The 17,322-nt window shown below is 40.9% G+C and overlaps 1 long non-coding RNA gene across 1 annotated transcript in view; it reads left to right on the plus strand.

Moving 5' to 3' along the window:
- The window catches only part of LOC148526712 (uncharacterized), an 85,629-nt gene extending 78,568 nt beyond the window's left edge, over positions 1 to 7,061 (plus strand). The window contains exon 7 of the long non-coding RNA XR_015878231.1: positions 6,963 to 7,061. This is a non-coding gene — a long non-coding RNA (uncharacterized LOC148526712). The remainder of the gene's footprint in view (positions 1 to 6,962) is intronic.
- Positions 7,062 to 17,322: the final 10,261 nt, after the last annotated feature.

Below are 17,322 nucleotides of genomic sequence, written 5' to 3' on the forward strand. Positions count from 1 at the left end.
GTACGGTAAACAAGAAATACAAAAGTATGAGTGTTTTGATATGTGTCAGTGGTAAACATCCAAGACATTTCTAGAATTTTTTTTTTTACCAAAAATTGAAAATAATGAAACATTTAGAAATGCACAGGCAAAAGGACAACATCACCCAAAAAAGCAAAAACAAACATAGTTTAAAAGGGAAACATACCGGTCATCTGTATTCCGGCTCTTGGAGCCCCTACATTCTCCTCTTCTGAGGTGGGCCAGTGCTGGTCCAAAGAAGGAGGGGAGATTTGGCTCATGGAGGAGGGTGAAAAAAAGAGAGGGGGGGGGAGGGTGAAGAAAAGAGAGGGGGGAGGTTGAATTTTGCGGGTTTGGAAAATTGGGAGAGGGAGGGGCCTCAGGTACTGGCCAGTCTGGGGTGGAGGGGGAATTGGGGGAAGGTTGGGGAGAGGTGTTTTGGCTGGGAGTGGGTGATAGGGGACGAGCCCGTCGTCTCCTTCGAAGTCTATGCCGGAGTCTGCGCTCAGCCCCTAAATGATGGATGAAAAATGTTTAGGTTTTTATTGGGGGGGGGTTTGGGAACAAATGTACCACACTAAAAATGAGAAAATAGTACAACAACTGGAAACATGCACACGCAGGTAGGGACGCAAAAAAAGACCACAAAATAAAAATAAACACTTACTTGTGTCTATCTGCATCCGCAAACATGCCAGCAGGTGTGGCGTGCGGCAGCGCAGATCCGACCACCTGCGCTCTAACTGCCCGAAATTTCGGAGACAGCCGAAGGAGCGCAGGCGGTGGCGAACCTCCGCGTAGGCCATACGCTTCAGGCGGTTGGTGATGGGGGAGGCTGGCTTGTAACCCGCCGGTCCATCACCTCGGTGAGGACCAATAGCTCCCGCCTAGTAAATGCGGAGGCTCTCATGATGGCAATGATTTTTTTTACACAAAACAGTTTTAATAAAGGCCATAGAAAAAATTTGATTGGCTAATGTACTTTGTAAATTAACAGGAACCATTCTATTGGTTATTGTATGAGTCATGTGTCCTAGAGGCTCAAAAATATAATGTGAGTTATGATAGGCTTCATGCAGTGACATGCGTAAGCTAATTTAAATAAACAAATTAAAACACTAAAATATGCCTATCACAAACACAGGAAAACAATAGTATCCATCGTAAAAAGAAGTAATTTTGATAAAGTAAACCATTGGTGAAACCGTACGTATTCTGCGGGAAAAATGACACACGCTGACAAGAATAAAGTTTATTGAAATTGAAAAAAAAATAAGATTGAAAACATGTGAAGAGCACTTGCGTCCGGGTCTGAATCAGGCCCTCTGCTCCTACCCAATGGGAAAGAATCCCAGATTGCGAAGAGGAATCCTTTCGGATCCCTCTGTCCCTGTCCGACTCCTACCGCGGTGGCTTTGTGCGCCTGAGTGAACTTTAGTTCATGCAGGCGTACTAGCAGTGCCGAGTCAGGCCCCCATTTAACAATGAAGCATAACCTATTTACCGCTGTTTGTCAAACATCGCTCTCGCCATTTTCAATGGAGAACCAGCTGTGCCTTTCCGGCTTTACCGAAGTCTTCCAGTCACTGCCGGGTCCCCCTTTCATGCACAGAAGGGCCATCACGCATGCATATTACACCAGCGCTGGCAGCATTAGGCTGCCAGCAGGTGAGGGAAGGACCCCGCCGAGGAGGATTTTGTGGGATCTCGCCGGAGAGTTAAGTATTAAATACTAATGGCTTTTTCGTTTGTATCACAGTGATACTGAACGAAAATTGCAGCTGGTATTTGTGCTTGTTCATAAATAGGCCCTCAAGACAGGAGAGGGAGGTCAGTGCACAGGTATACTCACAACATTAATTAGTGTGATCAAACTATAAAACCGAAATGTATCAGAAGTATCAATCATGGATAGTATATTCTATTCCACATAAATGGGTGATCCTTTGGTGTTCGGCGGTGCTCCCCAAGAGTCATAAAGTACAATATAAGAGAAAAGAGGGAAAGAGGACTCCTTTTTTGGGGACACTCACATTACAATGTGTAATCTTATCAAACTAAAACTTAGCTTTTAATACATCTGCTAATAAAATAGAGAAAATCCAAATGGATATAATAAGAGACAAACAAATAAAAGATATAGTAAATAAAGATCATACAGTCATGTCCATAAATATTGGGACATTGATAGAATTTTCAGATTTTGGCCTCTATTCACCACCACAATGGTTTTGAAATGAAACAAACAAGATGTGCTTTAACTGCAGACTTTCAGATTTAATTTGAGGGTAATTACATCTAAATCGGGTGAACGGTGTAGGAATTACAACAGTTTCAATATGTGCCTCCCACTTTTTAAGGGGCCAAAAGTAATGGGACTATCAACTCAAAAGCTATTTCATGGACAGGTGTGGGCTATTCCCTCGTCATTATCAATTAAGCAGGTAAAAGGTCTGGAGTTGATTCTAGGTGTGATATTTGCATTTGGAATCAGTTGCTGTCAACTCTCAATATGAGATCCAAAGAGCTGTCACTATCAGTGAAGCAAGCCATCATTAGGCTGAAAAATCAAAACAAACCCATCAGAGAGATAGCAAAAACATTAGGTGTTGCCAAATCAACTGTTTGGAACATTCTTAAAAAGAAAGGACACATCGGAGAGCTCAGCAACACCAAAAGACCCGGAAGACCACGGAAAACAACTGTGGTGGATGACAAAATATTTTTTTTCCTGGTGAAGAAAAACCCCTTCACAACAGTTGGCCAAATCAAGAACACTCTCCAGGAGGTAGATGTATATGTCAAAGTCAAAAATCAAGAGAAGACTTCACAAGAGTGAATATAGAGGGCTCACCACAAGATGTAAACCATTGGTGAGCCACAAAAAAAGGAAGACCAGATTAGAGTTTGCCAAACAACATCTAAAAAAGCCATTACAGTTCTGGAACAACATCCTATGGACAGATGAGACAAAGATCAACTTATACCAGAGTGATGGGAAGAGAAGATTATGGAGAAGGAAAGGAACTGCTCATGATCCAAAACATACCACCTCATCAGTGAAGCATGGTGGTGGTAGTGTCATGGCGTGGGCATGTATGGCTGCCAATGGAACTGGTTCCCTTGTAGTTATTGATGATGTGACTGTTGACAAAAGCAGCTGAATGAATTCTGAAGTGTTTCGGGCAATATTATATGCTCATATTCAGTCAAATGCTTCAGAACTCATTGGACGGCGCTTCACAGTGCAGATGGACAATGACCCAAAGAATACTGCAAAAGCAACCAATGAGTTTTTTAAGGCTAAAAAGTGGAATGTTATGCAATGGCCAAGTCAATCCCCTGACCTGAATCTGATTGAGCATGCATTTCACTTGATGAAGACAAAACTGAAGGGAAAATGCCCCAAGAACAAGCAGGAACTGAAGACATTTGCAGTAGAGGCCTGGCAGAGCATCACCAGGGATGAAACCCAGCGTCTGGTGATCTCTATGCGTTCCAGACTTCAGGCTGTAATTGCCTGCAAAGGATTTGCAACAAAGTATTACAAAGTGAAAGTTAGATTTAGGATTGTTTAGCTTGTCAAATTACTTTTGGCCCCTTAAAAAGTGGGAGGCACATATAGAAACCGTTGTAATTCCTACACCGTTCACCTGATTTGGATATAATTACCCTCAAATTAAATCTGAAAGTGTGCAGTTAAATCACATCTTGTTTGTTTCATTTCAAAGCCATCGTGATGGTGAATAGAGGCCAAAATATGAAAATTCTGTCAATGTCCCAATATTTATGGACCTGACTGTATATTGTGATCCATCATTACTCATGAACAGAACTGTAACAGTGTATCTCTAACAATCCTTATCTCAAACACTAGTTCCAATAAATGTATTCACACATGTGAAACAAAGCATGGGAACTGAATGACTTTGTTAGGTAATGCTAATTATTCGTATTCTGTGTTTCGATCAGCGGCCCAAAAAAATAAACACAAAAACATAAATGGGTACATCTATTGTAGTGTCTACAGATTAGTATTGGTGCCCGTCTTTATATAAAATAGGTAACACGTCAGGAGATATAGTTAATTATTATATAAAGAAATACCATCAGAACATAAATATGACATTATGTGCATACTCTGGTACATATTCAACAAGTGTATCATCATAGGCTAACTGCTGATCCTCAGGAAAAAGGGGAGGAGTATATGTTCAGCAGGTGTCTGAGTTTGATTTGTACTAGTTGTATATAGTCAGTACTGAAAAGCATACACGTTTTGTTCAGAATAGAGATCTACTGTCGGTTATTTGCCCGTCGGCAGAGAATAAGTGATGAGAGTCTCTTATCCCAATGTGTATGAAAACAAAGTTTTCCCTGCATCTGCTGTCAGTCCCAAGATACGGGACTGATGAGATTATAGAAAGTAAGTTTATATAGTAGAGATAGGATAATAGGTGTACAGCTGTATAAATGAGGAGAAAGTTCAACCTAAAAACTGGGTGAAGATATTTAACCAAATATCAGTATCTAAAAAATAAGAAAAATAAATTATTCATTCCACATAGCAGCATATAACCTCTCCAAATATTAATGATAATAACCATCCATTGGTAAACATACATCCTATAGATATTCTCCTAAAAATGATTTAATAGGTATGAAATAAAGAGGAAGCGGAATCTCCTGGTTCTGACTGAGCATTTGCACTTGGCAGTGAATACTCAGAAAAAGAAACCCAAATAGAGGTACTAAGAGGGAAAAGCTGTGTCTCCTAAATAGAGATATGGGGGAATGATTCCCTTGGTGGGATTAACCCCACTACCTCTCAGGGGACACAGTGAAAGATAGAAAAATACCTGTTCCTGTACAGTCTATATGGAGAGTCGCTGTTCATGCAATAGGGATCTGGTATGCGCACAAACAGTGGGCCTGAGTCAGAGCCGGATGCTATCAGCCGTTCGCCCGCAGTAGGTACGTCCGTCCAAATGTCAAACCAAGCGCTCGCACGAGTGGTTGCTCGTAGCGAGTCTTCCGCCCCATATTTCCACAACCCCTCCTCTAGCTAACGAGCGTCCGAAATAGCGAGCGCACTACTCGTTTTTGGATGAAGTGTTCGCTCGCACAAGTACAACCGGAAGTAGGCCTGTCATTTGTCGATTGCCTTGTTTTTCCTTCGTTAAACATCCGTGAATCGATTGGTGGCAATCATTACCTTAATTGACTTAATTGTTGCTCGAAAGTTTTCAATCTTGTTTTTTATTTGAATGTCAATAAACTTTAGTGTTTGTTTTGTGTTCATTTTGGTCCGTAGAATCCGTCCGCTTTTAACGGGAAACTTGTTTTTTTTCCATCCAAAGGCAGTTTCTTTTATTTTTTCTTAGCTTTTATTTTGGTTTATAATTATGAAATTGTTTTATTTCCAGTTGCTAACGCATCCAAATGCAGCAAGCCAATCATAAGTCACAATAAATTTTTAGGGGTTGTTCACATGACTCACACATTAACCAATAGAATTCTTAATATTATTTATGAAAGTACATTAGCCAATCAAAATTTAGGGGTCCCTGTAATAAAACTGATTTGTGTAAAAAAAAACCCATTGCCATCATGAGAGCCAGTGCTTTCACACGGCGGGAGCTACTGGTGCTGACGGAAATAATTGATCGCCGTATAACGGACATGCCGCCCCCCACCACCAACCAACGCAAGCGCCGCGCGTACGTGGAGCTGCGGCGCAGGCTGCGGGCCATGGGCTTTCGGCGGACCATTGGCCAATTAGAACGCCGGTGGTCCGGTTTACGACGCTGGTCCCCACACCTCCTTGCGCATCTTCGGATGAGGATCCGTCGGCGTAAGTGGATATTTGAATGTTTATATATCTCTGACAATCTGTTGTTACTTTTTGTCTTTGCTAATGTAAATTTGCATTAATGCGTGTGCATGTGTGCAGTATGCGTTTTTTTAGGCCTAAATTAGACCTTTTTTTTTTTCTCACGATTAATATTTTCTTTTTGTTTCATGTTTTAGCTTTAAAATCTTTTTGGGTATACATATTTGCTAATATTACAAACTATACATCATTTAGGTCAGGAGCGGATCCTGAGACATAGACGGAGGCCTGCCCGACCCCTCTCCCCAACTCCTACCATCTCCTCCCCTGCCCACTCCTCCCAAATTTCCCCACCCTCCCCTGACCTGCTCATCCCTATTTCCACTCCCTCTCCTGCTCCCCAAATACAAATAACCCCTCCCTCCCCTGTCCTATCCATCCACATTCCCACACCCTCCACCGAAGCACCCACTCCTCAATCCAACCCCTCCCCTTTATCCCCCACGGACATTTCTCCCCCATCTTCACCCATCCACTGGCCCACTTCGGAGGAAGAGGATCTGGGCCAACCTGGCCCTCAACCTGCAGGTATTTTTTTTGTGATGTTTTCAATTTTTGTGTTAAAATGTGCCCTATATCCATACACTGTTGTATCCCTGCTTACAATCTAAGGGCAGTCCATGTTTTTTGGGTGGTGTTTTTTGGAAAATTGAGCTCCAAAATTTTTAATTCTTTTTTTATTTTTTAAATTGTTTTTTTTTTCTTTGTAAAAAATTTTTTTTTTTGTCTTATTTATTCCTGTTTCAAAAATTAAAAAAAACCCACATATGCCAGAGCCGAATACAAGTTTCATTGTGATGTTTAAAATTTATACACTAAAATCAATATACAAATGATGTAAGGATTATTTAAGTTCCCAAAGTGATTGTTCAAACCACTCTTCTCATGTCCATGTTTTTTTGTTTTTGTGCCAATTGGTAATTTTTGCTAATTTTTGTTAACACTATAGTTTTGCATCAAAATTAGCATGGTATTTAAACTTTATTTAAGTGTAAATAATCCTGTTTTTCTTGTATGTATTTGTTTTACAAATCATATTTAATTTAAAAACATATTTGTCTTTCTACAGACACAAGGATGCGGGATCAAGCCATTTTGGGCCAGATATTGGCAATGAGAGGACATTTGGTGCAGCTCCTGGTCGCAATGGACCATTTGATTGTCTTTCTGCGACATTAATTTTTTGAGTTATTCTCTTTTGTTAATAAAAGCTTTTGTTTAAACCAATCTCATTTATTGACTCCAAAATTAGCTCACAAGGTCATTTTTATTTATTTTTATGGTGTAAACATTTGGGTTTATGGAATTTGCATAGGAAAATGCAAACAATGTGGCATACCAAATTCAGGGAGTATGTAATATTTAAAAGTTCAACTTTTCACCAAAAAAAAGTGTTTTCCTAGACTTTAAATACATATTTTTACATTCCAAAATTGGTCCAATTGTCATTAAATCCATAATGTTTTTAGAAAAATAACTTATATAATAATTTTAGTTAATCCAAAATATCCCTGCAACTCCCAAAAGTTAAAAAAAATGAGAAAAGGTAGGCCCACTATGCAAACATGTTGTTAATTGTTATGTTGTTTTTTAATTTTTTATCAACCCCAAAAATAAATTAAAAAAACAAAAACAAAATTAAGTTAAAAGGTAATGTCCATTTGCTGGTTTTTCATGTAAAAAAAAACAAATAATTTTAAAAGTAGTTTATTATAAAATATCACACAATAAAAAGCAAATACACATAAAGAATGGAAACAAAAAATCAAGAACTGCTTGAAGATGGTGCATGCCAACATGTTGTCCCAAAATCAGGTAAGAAACACATTTGTCCAGGTGTAAAGGTCATTTTGGAGTCATTAATGTCACAGGCGAGCATTTTCAGGAAGTAAGAAGGTTGTTGTTTGGATTTTGCATAAAAAAAAAAAAGGTTAAAATGCAAAACAGGATAGTAAACACACATAATTTTCAGTCTTCACAATGTCAACAAATGTAAAACCAAGGAAATTCAAATACCTGAAAAAGTGGGAAACTACATCATCACGTATGGCCCCCCCTGACACTCTCCTCCGACCAACCTCGGGGGGGCCATCCTCAGGCAAGGCATCCTCTGGCTGCATTGGGACACCACTCATTATGGCGATGTTGTGAAATATCCCACACAGGACCACAATTTTGGAAACCATAGCCGGCAAATACATGAGGTTGCAACCAGAGCTGTGGAGGCATCGAAATCGGCCTTTTAAAAGGCTGATACAACGCTCCACCACCTGCCTGGTGGCAGTAATTGCGGAATTATATTGAGTTTGTGGCCCTGGTGTGGAACCAAATAAGGAGTGAGCAACCAGGGCGTGCAAGGGTAACCACTGTCTCCTGTGAAACAAAACAAGCATTCAGTACCATTTCTAAGTCAACAGTGTTTGCTTAAAATATTAGGGGTACCACTTACCCAGAAGCCATGCGTCACCAGCTTGTAGGTTGTTTAATTTGTGCCAAAGCCCTGATTGCCGGATGACAAATGAATCATGTGCACTTCCTGGATATTTGGCAATCAGGGACAGGATCTGGAGGGAGGCATCACATACCACCATTACATTCATCGAATGGAAATGCTTGCGGTTCCTAAATATGGCCTCCACCGCTGCTGGAGGCTGAAGTGGTATGTGAGTGCCGTCCACAACCCCTATGATATGTGGGAAGCCTGCAATTTGGTAAAATTTCTGCTTTACCACATTAAGGGAACCCATATTCAATGGCATATTAATAAAATGATGTAGGTGCTTAAACAGTGCATCCATGACCGCCCTCAGGATCCTTGAAAAGGAGGATTGTGAAATGCCTGCAACAATCCCAACCGTGGTCTGGAAGGATCCTGAGGCGCAAAAATGTAACACCGACATTAACTGCGTAAGTGGTGGTATTGCTGTTGGATTGTTAATTTGCCTTTCAGGATCACTCTCTATTAATGAAAGAGTGTCTAGGATGATTTGGGGTGGTAGGCGATACCACCGTAATACCACATCATCAGGCATTCCAAAAAGGGTGACACGTGTTCTAAATATCTGGGGCCTTGCACGCCTACGATGCCTATGCCTAGGAGGATGTTCAGGTTGGTCGGGGTCGTGGACCATTGCCACTATAATTCGCCCAACATCAATCTGAAATGTTAGACAATGTAGTTAATTTTCTAATATTTAAAAACAAGAAAATATACTTATCTTTTTGACACATTAAGAATAATCTTACAGGGTTAGGTAGTGACATCTTGAAGAAAACCTACGAATTAGATTTAACATAAATAAAAACTCAAAAAATTAAAAAAAAGCCTAAGGCCAAAATATAAAGAATGCATGCACTACACAGATGTTGTTAGTGTCTGATTTTATTATATTAATTCAATGTATGCTAACGCCACAGACAGAAGCTGTGCAAACTATACGCAATAGAGGGCAAAAAATACCGCTAAATGGTACACTAACGCCAGACAGGAGCTGTGCAAAATATATGCAATACAGGGCAAAAAATACCGCTAAATGGTACGCTAATGCCACAGACAGGAGCTGTGCAAAATATATGCCAGACATTTTGCATTTTTGATGGCCAAATAATCATTTGGGCAAAAATAAAAAAATAATGCATAATGAGATCCCTTAAAAAAACATGATAAATGTTAACAATAAACAGGGTCTACTGTATCTCAATAAACACTTACCGTACAAAGACGATCCCGAAACCCGAAATGCAGTCCACCAGACGAAAGGAGATAAAATGTAAAAAACAAAAAAAAGAAATATAAAAAAAAATATATAAAAAAAATAATAATTTTTTTTTTTACAATAAAAAAGTAGAAAAAAAGCGAACCACCAAACTTACCTCAAAACCCCAAAAAAAGGCTTATTAGAAAAATGAAAAAATGCGAAAAAAAAAAAACACTCGATAACTCTCAGCAACTCTCGACAACACCTTCACAAACAACTCCGCACCTCCAACATCCACCAACCACTTCTATCAACCCACCCCAAAACAAGGCCTCAAAAAAGCCTTAAATAGACCTAACTTTCCCGCTCAATCAATGATGCTCAATAGATGCGCCCGTATAATGCACATGCATCTATAAAAACGTCACGAGAGCACACAATGGGTCTGCTGAATTCAAGGATTGAATCATGTCCACAGAACAGCAGCAAAGCCAAAATCTTGGACAACAAAGTAAGTAGCTCCAAAATGAAAGTCAGCAACCCAAAAAAACTAAAAAAAAAGTAGAAATTACAAAATAATAATTATTTTTTTTAAGGTGTGGAGACTGACAATGAGGAGGCTGCGGGGCCTAGTACCCAGGCCAGGACTAAAAGAAAAAGGCAGCCGCAATTCACAAGAAAGGAGATGGAGGTTTTGGTGCAAATCTGTATTGACAACCTGGCACAGGTGCCACGAAATATGGGTGCAAGCCAGAGATGGAAACTGTGGGAGGATATAGCCAGTGCTGTCAATGGGGTTGGTGACTTTGTCCGTTCAACCAAGGTTAAACGCCGGTACGTAAATGCTCTCACCTAAGTCCCAAAATGTTGAGGAACATTTCAAATCGAAAATTACTTTTTTTACCAGCAGATGGAGTGACTTAAAATATCAGCTAAAGCAAAAGTTGGCTGATAGGGCTAGGCATGCAGGGGGGACAGGTGGTGGGCCAACCCCTGTGTCACTGGAGCTGACCGATTTGGAGGAGCTGGCACAGGGGTGTGTGCAGGAAGAGGAGGTTTTTGGCGTGTCCAACATGGACACAGACATGCCAGACTTTGCGGCTCCACATGTTCCTTCAGGTCATTGAGATAAAACTGTTTAATTTTTTTTGTTTTGGAAAACTTAAAAATGTACTAATATTTGTATGATCTCTCTTTTTCACACAGGCACAGAAGAGGACAAGTGTGCTCCAGAACTGAGTTTTGGCCGCAGTAGATCTGCTGGCTCTGCAGGGGAGGAAGCAGTATTTCCGTCTGGGGACCCTGTGGCGGACAGTCCAGGGCCTTCCCCCTCGCAGGCAGTGGCCCTTCTCTCAGATCTCAATGATAAAACAGATAAAAACACAGAGAATCTGATGAGGATGGGCACCAATCTGCTACGGGTGGTGGACGCCCTGGAGGAAAACGCTGTGGCCAATGTCAGACTAGCTAATGCCCTGGAGCAGCTCGTCCACCTGCGCATGTTGGAGCCGGGCTCCCTTCCTGCCGGAACATCAGGGCCCTCCACCTCTGGCACAACATCCGCCAACCCTCCAAATGTGCCTAGCCCTATGCCTAGACCAGAGGAAACACCAGCTACCTCTGGCCAGGCAAGGCGTTCGACCAGACGGACAAAGTCATGCTCCCTCCAACATCAAGCCAAGCGGGGGAGAAGGCGTTGACAGCACTGGCAAATTTCCCCACATTCCATCTCTGTGTTTGCCCCATATTTTTGCACCTCAAAACCTCCCTCTCCTTTCTTGTGAATTTTTTTTTTTATCATTACTTTATATATTTGAAGTCCCATAAAAAATATTTGGACTGTAAAATGACCCTAATTTGTGCAAAAAATGTGAACATTTATTTATTTACAAATAAAAAAACAATAACCCAATAAAAATTGTCTAATTAATTCTCAAATGGCTAAAAGGGACTGTAACAAACATAATTAATTACTTAACAAAGGTCATATACTTAAAACAATGTTTAAGTTAAAAAAACAAAAGGTAACAGGTAAGTAAACAATAACACAAGCCAAGCAATTAGTAGCTGATTGTCTTTCTGGATTTAAAAAAAAATGTTAAAAACAAAAATAAAAAAAAAAGGTGTTGGGCTTTTTAAAAAAAAACAAAAACAAGGTGTTGGGCTTTTTAAAACCATAAAAATATCTGACAACAACATGCGTATGGAATACAAGAAAAACATCTAACATTTTTACCTTTATTAAAATGTTTATTTTGTGATTGCTGTGATTTCTAAAAACAAACAAATAGGAACACAACATGCGTTCCAAATTTAGCTAATATATCCTGGCCATTGCAAATCACCTTCTCGCAAGTGATCCAATTATTAGGTGATTGGTGTTGCGCCTTGTAAAGGAGAATAGCAAAACATTGATTCGCTAAGGAAGCTACGAAGAGACCATCATCTTTGCGAGATCCAATACCCTACCACAAGCTGAACGAGCAGTCATAATGGAAACTGGATCACACAGTGACGTATCCAAAAAACCGTCCAAATTGGACGTTCGCACAAAATAGTACATGTACGCCCAAAAAAAACGGCTGGACACGCCTGCGTTTTCTCATCTCCACCCCCGTTACCACCCATAAACGGAACATTCTGTCAATCAAATGACATAGGTCACTTCCTGTTCGCTGTGTATACGAGCAAATGAAAAATGACTGCAATGATCCGGCCGCACATGCGCAATGAGAACCGGACGCATGCGTGGTTTAAAACAATCGAATGCGTACGAGCGATTGGCTGATAGCGTCCGGCTCTGAATCAGGCCCTGTATCCCTGTGGACCAACGCGCGTTTCACCCCTCAGGCTTGGTCACGGTCTCACAAGTGTCCAAGGAAGCATGTGTTTAAGTCAGGAAGTGCCGGTTCGCGGCATCCCGGCTATCAGGTCTCCCAATGACAGTTGGAGGCAGGACATGACGTGTGTTCATCTTGTGATAGACAGGACTCCGGGCTGGCCATCAGCTCTCACAAGCGGTGACAGTTAGAGGTGGGACGTATGACGTCCATTCACCTCGTGATAGACCGGACTTCGGGCTGGCTATCATATCTCACAGCCAATATTAGTTAGGGGCGGGACATATGACGTCTGTTCACCCCGTGGTAAATAGGGCTCCAGGCCGGTAAATAGTCGTTTCCCAGCTGATGGGTATAATGCACAAAGTACATAGATTATACCTTAGCTGCCGCTTGGCTCAAAACCAATAACAGTGTTAGACAGAGTATATGGCCAACGTCCCAATCACCGGGTTAAGTAACCAATCACAGTGAGGAGCGGGACTTGTGAAGTCTATTCTCCTTATGACAAGTGGGACTTAAAGCCAAATAGTTATACCGTCCCAGTTGCTGGATACAACAATCGATTATTACAATAAACAAAATATCTGGATGTCTAAACATAAGGGCTTGTACAATAACCCAGTGATAGACACACATAATAAACAGTGGTTGTGTGCTGGCAAATAATAGATTCATGCAGCACATACTAAATATTGCTGCTCATTGCCAATGCATAGATGTCACTTGTAATTTTCCAAAAATAGTCTAGTGAGAATGGATATACTCCCAGTCCATAATAATGGATAATTAGTTACAGTTTGAAGACTGTCTCTAATCAATTATAAGGTCAATGTAGCATCATAGAACATAGAGGAAAGTACACATTACAATAATAAAGTCTAATGTTAGCAGTAACCAATCCCAACAGTGAGAGAACATGATCAATCAATAAAGGAGTATAAATATCCAAACAACTGGACAGATTAATAAACAAAGGTTAGGAGATGAAAGTGCAGAAAATGAAATTATATAAAGAATTAATATCAAAAGTAAGTAGAGTAACATAATGATGGGCAAGTTTATGGATAAGTTGGGTTAGGGGTTAAGAGGAGTCAGAGAAATGCTCCATAATTGATATTCTCATTAAGACCGTATGGGGCCAATGTCCCAATTTTAAAAATCCTTTCACTCTCCTTACGCAGGAGTGAGTTCATCATATCTCCTCCTCTAATCCCCAAGCTGACTTTTTCCAAACCATAGGCTTTGATAGAATTGAATTGTCCTCCATGTTTTTTGTATACATGCTTCGCTACTGTAGTTATTTGTTTCATATTAGTTAAGTCCTTTTGAACATTTCTAATATTACCAGCATGTTCTAGAATCCTTTGCTTTAGGGCCCTTGATGTCATCCCCACATACCTCAGTCCACAGATACATTCTATGCAGTAGATGACCCCAGGTGTGTTGCAATTGATAAATGTAGCAATTAAGCATGTTTCTCCCATTTTGTCTTCCACTGTTTGCTTCTTGATCATGTAAGTACATGCTTTGCAACTTCCACATGCAAAGGAACCTTTGGTCTGCAAGGTCCTCGTCGTGGTTCTCTTAAAATGGCTTTGGACTAATGAATCTTTAATATTCCTGGATCTCCTCCAGCTCATTATTGGTTGGTTTGGTATCCTCTCTCTTAAATCCAAATCCATTAAAAAGATTGGCCAGTTCTTATGGACCATATTTTTAATATCCCTCCATTCCTCACAGAAGTTACCTACAAAGCGCATATTACTCTTCGTCTTTCCATTTGTCTTTGTTTGGTGGGAAAATTAATGCCTATCTGTTGGTTTCAGCTGTGTGTCGAATTGCTCGCTTTATGGTTCGATGGCTGTAGCCTCTATCACGTAATCTCTGTGCGAGTTCAATACTTTTCTCTTTAAAAACTCGATTATTAGAGCAGTTCCATCTAAGGCGTAAAAATTCGCCCTTCGGAATATTTTGAATTATGGGTGGGAAATGGGAGCTGGTGTTATAAAGAAGACCATTAGTCGCAGTGTTCTTACGATATAGCTCTGTTTGGATCTCTCCATCCATGTTCCTCTTAATCTTGAGATCTAGAAATGCCACTTCTGTTTTACTTGATTCCATTGTTAAATACAGGTTAAGGGTGTTGTCATTCAGTTTATTAACAAACTGTTGCAAAAAAAGCTCAGATCCTCTCCAGACAAGTAAAATGTAATCTATGTATCTAACCCACAGTATGACATTGTCGGTATAGGGTTCAGTATCCTGGCAGAAAACACATTCCTGTTCCCACCAGCCCAGATATAAATTAGCGTAGGTGGGAGCACAGGCTGCCCCCATTGCAGTACCACGTATTTGGAGGAAGAACCTGTCATTAAATGTAAAATAATTTTTACACAGCACGAACTCCAAAAGTTCCAGGAGAAAATTGTCAAATTCTCTATTATCTCTCATATTCAGAAAATGATTGCCTGCCCTCAAACCCTTCTGATGGTTAATACTAGTATATAAGGACTCAACGTCCAAGGTGACCAGAAGCCAATCATCCTCAATTTTGATACCAATGATCTTACATAGTACATCCGAGGTATCCTGAATATAAGAGGGGAGGCTCAGCACAAATTCCCTTAGATATAGATCGATAAATGTACTGGCCTGTTCACTGAGGCTACCAATACCAGACACAATAGGTCTACCTGGGGGATTGTCTTTCCTTTTGTGAACCTTTGGCAGCATGTAGAAGATAGGGACCTTCGGGTTTTGAACCGTCAGATAGATATGTTCTTGTTTTGTTATCGTCCCTTCTCTCACTGCCTTGTTAATCACCATATTATAGAGAATGAGAAAATTCTCTGTAGGATTAAACAAGAGCTGTTTATAGCAATTTTCATCAAGTGCTTCCTCGATATAGAGTTCTCTAGGCCAGATGACAATATTGCCCCCTTTGTCAGAGGGCTTCAAAATTACATCGTCCCATTTACCGATCTCTTTTAGTGCTCTTCTTTCAGCTTGATTTAAATTGTCATTCAGTGACGGCTTGTGACGAGTTTTTAAATGGAGATTGTCAAAATCATTGGACATCATTTCCCTAAAGACTTTAACTTCTGGGCAGATCGTTTCTTGTGGGAAGAAAGTAGATTTACGATTGCAGGTTTGTCTTGTATAAGTACAACCTGATTGAGTTGGTAGTATTGATGTATCCTGCAGTTCCTCCAAAAACCCAATGGCTGCTATTTCTTCCTCTGTCCAGATAGGTTCTTTGTCAGAGTTAATAGAGCCCAGTCCTCCTACAGTAGACTCTATAGGAGTGATGGGAGGACAATTCCTTCCTCAATGGAGTTTTCTGCAGAATAGATTGAGGTATTTTTCCCAAAGAAATCTGTCGAGGTGTGTGGAAGGAGAGAAGGACAAACCTTTTCCTAATACCGCAATCTGGGCCTAATTCAGACCCGCTCACGAGCGCTGAGCGCTCGCAAGCGGGTCGATGTTGGGCCAGTGCGCATGCGCATGACAGACCCGGCTCCGTCGTGCGCGAGACCCGGATAGCGACGGGTAAGCCGTCGCTATGGGTCTCGCTACAAAGGGGGCGTGCTGTCGATGGTGAGTGACAGCACGCCCCCTTTGGTGGGCGTGCCGGGGCGTGGCTGGCCAGACAGAGGCGTTCCCATGGGAACACCTACCGTCTGGGGCCGGCCCCACTGACATCACTTGCTGATAGAGCCAAAAGCACTCCAGGGCTTGCGGCAACGAGACCCTACCACAAGGGTCTCGTCGCAAGCCCGATGGCCAGATTCCTGGCCGCTCGCTATAGCTGTGGGTGGTCACCCACAGCTATGCGAGCGGCCAGGAGGCCTCTCTAAAAATTCAGAAGGACGGCCCTGATTCAGAGCGTTCGGCTCTGAATCAGGGCCTCTGTTCATCTATCAGATGTCTAACAGACAGATTAATGATCTGTAATTTGTCATTGTTCTTCTGCATTATTTCTGAAATCGGGGGGACTGTCTTTGTGGTAATGGGACTTCCCAAAATTCTTGTCCTCTTCTTCCTCCTTCTCGGTTTCCTTTTGGGTTTTTGTACCTGAGGGGTGAAATGCGCGTTGGTCCACAGGGATACTGTTTGTGCGCACACCAGATCCCTATTACATGAACAGCAACTCTCCATATAGACTGTACAGGAACAGGTATTTTACTATCTTTCACTGTGTCCCCTGAGAGATAGTGGGGTTAATCCCACCAAGGGAATCATTCCCCCATATCTCTATTTAGGAGACACAACTTTTCCCTCTTAGTACCTCTATCTGGGTTTCTTTTTCTGAGTATTCACTGCCAAGTGCAAATGCTCAGTCAGAACCACAGTGGACTGGAACAGAGGAGATTCTGCTTCCTCTTTATTTCATATCTATTAAATAATTTCTAGGAGAATATCTATAGGATGTATGTTTGTTTACCAATGGATGGTTATTATCATTAATATTTGGAGAGGTTATATGCTGCTATGTGGAATGAATAATTTATTTTTCTTATTTTTTAGATACTGACATTTGGTTAAATATCTTCACCCAGTTTTTAGGTTGAACTTTCTCCTCATTTATACAGCTGTACACCTATTATCCTATCTCTACTATATAAACTTACTTTCTGTAATCTCATCAGTCCCGTATCTTGGGACTGACAGCAGATGCAGGGAAAACTTTGTTTTCATACACATTGGGATAAGTGACTCTCATCGCTTATTTTCTGCCGACGGGCAAATAACCGACAGTAGATCTCTATTCTGAACAAAACGTGTATGCTTTTCAGTACTGACTATATACAACTAGTACAAATCAAACTCAGACACCTGCTGAACATATACTCCTCCCCTTTTTCCTGAGGATCAGCAGTTATCCTAT

The sequence above is a fragment of the Taudactylus pleione genome, unplaced genomic scaffold (genome assembly GCF_031769625.1).
Source record: "Taudactylus pleione unplaced genomic scaffold, aTauple2 ptg000095l, whole genome shotgun sequence".
Taxonomy (NCBI): domain Eukaryota; kingdom Metazoa; phylum Chordata; class Amphibia; order Anura; family Myobatrachidae; genus Taudactylus; species Taudactylus pleione.